The sequence below is a fragment of the Dermacentor silvarum genome, chromosome 6, assembly GCF_013339745.2.
Source record: "Dermacentor silvarum isolate Dsil-2018 chromosome 6, BIME_Dsil_1.4, whole genome shotgun sequence".
NCBI lineage: Eukaryota > Metazoa > Arthropoda > Arachnida > Ixodida > Ixodidae > Dermacentor > Dermacentor silvarum.
In genome coordinates, this window is record NC_051159.1 from 98,138,232 (window position 1) to 98,141,892 (window position 3,661).

The following is a 3,661-nucleotide window of genomic DNA, read 5'->3' on the forward strand; positions in this document are numbered from 1 at the left end:
GACGACGCGACAGACGTATTAGTGGAACTACTGCGCAGTCATAGCGAATTGATGCGCTGACGCCGGATGAAACACCGAAAATATGCCAGAAATACGCTCCATGTAGGTGCAACTTCAAAAAGGACATTAAAGAGGAATGTTAAGTTATCGGTAAATTACACCTGTGGGTTACGTAGACCGTAAGTCTTACTGTGAAGTGTGCGCAGTCTTTGTAGGCCAGAAAAAGCACCAAAACGAAAGACAAGCTTGAAATTCCCACGCTATCTCGTGGCGTCACATTTGGGCAGTCTTTGTTCGGGACTAGTCAGCTAGGGCGCGATCTTGTACGCGTTCCAAAATGGAACGGACCGCCTCCGTTCCATTTTGGAACGCGTACAAGATTGCGCCCCTGATCACCAATGATTGCATTACTATATATATATATATATATATATATATATATATATATATATATATAATTACGACTTGCCCTAATAGTTTTGTCAACTGTTCCTGAGCAAGAGGGTCCAAAGATCCGCGACGAATGTACTGGCCTGGCGGTGAAGGCGCGAAATTCAAAAATGGGAAACTTTAGCACAAACTTTTCCATTTAAAAATGCATATATAGTCTTGTAGACTACTCCACCAGGCAAAACTTAGTGTTGCGTTTAGTTAGGAGTAATATTAAGCCAATCTATATTAGTAAATTACGTCTGTGCTAAACTAAACGGCTGCTCTTACCGTAAGATGATCTTTTAGCTACCATGATAAAAGGTTTGGGAAGGAAAAGCCGAAAAAGCGAAAGACCCGTGGGGACGCCGCCATGAGTATTCCGCACTAATTCTCAGTACGTGACGTCACGTACTGTGACTCTTTACCCATAATTTAATTGTTTATGGGTAAAGAGTCACATTGCACTCAGGAGCCAACGACCAGAAAGTTTCGGGAACTTATGCGCCAAAATGGCCTAAATACGATAAGTTACTTAGAAATCTGTGGCATATCACGCCACCCACGCTGATATTGGGGCGCAAAATTCAAGAACAGTATTTTCTCCAGGAGCAATTTTTTTTTTCCTTCTGTCGAATGACTGAAAATTAACTTTTCGAAGAATACTTTGCCAGTATAAATTAATGTAGCGTTGCTGATTAGTGTCACTTAAACGTGTTCGTAAGCTATATATGTAAGTTTTAATGGCATGCATCGGAGGCTTGATATGGCCGAAATAATGCAAGTTCTAAAGACGGGTGGCGAAGTCATCTTGACATTCCCGCACTTGCTGGTTTGTCTGGTCTGACCTGGTATTTATATTTAATGTACCAGCTGTAAGAGTATACCACAGAAAGCTGCCTAAGCTGGCCCGAGCGTGTATCTTGAAGTTTAATTAAAACAAGAAGACACTTGTAGAGAGCACTTAACTAGCACTATTTCATGTACACTGGTTATGCCCACTGTAAAGAAAACGCTAAGATGGAGAATGTGTTTTTGCGCTAACGCCTTCGTATGTTCAGCAACTTGATCTCGAACTGCGTCAAGGGATTTCTTATTACCGAAAGGGAGGTTGGTGCTTCAACCCGATACGAGGCTCACAAAGCTGTTCTAGAAATAGCACACACAGGACTAGACTCGTCTGCAGTGCTTGATCTCTGCTTGAAATGAGATGTGTTGCCTTTTAGTCTAGCTGTATCATTTTTTTTTTTTACATCCTTAATTCCTCTTTTTTTCCCTTTTTTTAATTTGTTAGCGTTAGTAGTGTCAAAGTGGAAAAAAAAGTGTGCGTTGGGAAGCATATAATTTATTAGGGTGTGCCATGTAGCTATAGTTACATAATTAGTTGTTATTAATTAATCAATTTCATTTATCATATTCAGAGCAATAGTGTCGGTGAGAAGATTGTAGACCATCCTGAAATATTCCCGATCCAACTTTCGATTGCGCAATGTATACATACTAAATAAATGTTTTTTTTTTTTTTCTTAAGCCTGACAGAAGCCCGCGAAATGTGCCGCGGCACTTTTTCGTTTTCATTCGCTGTTGGATTTCGGTCGTTGCGACTGAGGCATTGAACCTACGAGTTTGTGCAGCAGGACCCCCCGCTAAGCCCACTTTGGCGGGTAGAAAAACTATATATGTACTGCAGTCAGTAAAGTATTTCGTTAAATCAATTGATTTGACAAAATACTTGCAGCTCATGACTTCTTTCATACTTTAAATAGAAGTTACCATGGTTTGACATTATAAACAAATTCGTTTCACAATAATCTTCAACATGTTGTGAATGATTAAATATTTTTCTTGAGCGAAAACTGCACAACCGACTAGTGTGATATGTCAACATCGCTAGGCCATACAAGCACGGTGCCCTTCTAAGCATACGTAACTGCAATGTAGCGGTGTAAGCAGGAAACTTAGTGCAAAGTTATTGCGACTAATTATTATTCCTTCCGCACTTGAAAGCATCTCCTTCGATTACCAGCCGTGGTGAGTGTGCCTCGATCGCGCATAATTTCTTGCGGAGGCAGAAAAAAGAAACAGCGCGCAGCCGTGAAAAACTTCGCCGTACACGCCGAAGCGAGCGGATCGCGTGCAAAAACGCCCTTCGATCCTGTGCCCGTCGATCGTTTACTGCGCGTGACCGTTTACTGGCACCTTAACTATTCCGCGGCAGAAGGGAAGCCAACGCCTCCCGTCCCCCCGGGTGGTCTCCTTCCCAAGCATCTGCGGAGCGTCGATGATTTGACGATAACCTGCGTGTTCAGCACGAAAGGGCCGATGGCTCCACGTTCGTTCCCGCTTACGTACGTGGGCGAACTTTGGAACGCACCCAGCTTGGGCGCCGACACGCGATACCGGTCAATGCATTTTGCTCGCCGCTTCCGGGCCAGTCGTTCACGCGGAGGTAGCGTGTCCGCCAACAGTTCGTTCAAATCGTAACTGTTATGCAATGTTACTTTTGCTAAAACGAGAGGAATAATACGCACGGCCCATCTGTGGATACCTTCTCGAGAAATCGAAAGTTCGTTAGATATTGAAGTTGGTTAAATCGAGGATTGTCTCGGTATAAACTTTTCCTCATCTCTTTGTCCCAGCGGATGTTTGCTCAAGCTGAACGTATCGACCATAATAATCGTTTCCTATTAACTTGATTGTGTTTTTTTTTTTTTTTTTTTTTTTTTTTTGCACCAGCTAGCGGCCTGATGAATGCTGTTCGGCGGAGGAAAGAGTCGCATCACGCTAAGGCGTGCCTCGCACCCCTTTGTCAAGCTGCGATGAGCGATGGTGAGTCCGGCATAAAAACGTGTCTTTATGCACTTCGTGCAGTGCCGCAGGCAGTTAGCTCCATACGTCGGAATTCTCAATAGACTTGGCAGATCGGAAGAGCTTAACGCAGCGGCGAGCGCAACTAATCCAGAATTGTTCGCGAATAGGAAATGCGGCGCGCGCAGCCTCATTTGTATGCAGCTGCGAATCCGTCGCGCGCAAGCCGACAGGTTCAAGATGGAACAGCGCCGATAGCGCGCGTAGCAGTTCCCACGCTGGTCGCGCGCTTTTCGGCAACCATGCAACGGCGCAGTGAGAGCGCCGATGCTATTTGAAATGAGATGAGCATCCGTTCAATGTCTCTGAGACTGGGAAAGTGGCTGCGAGTCATTAAAGCCACAAGCGCGCATTGCTCGGCGGG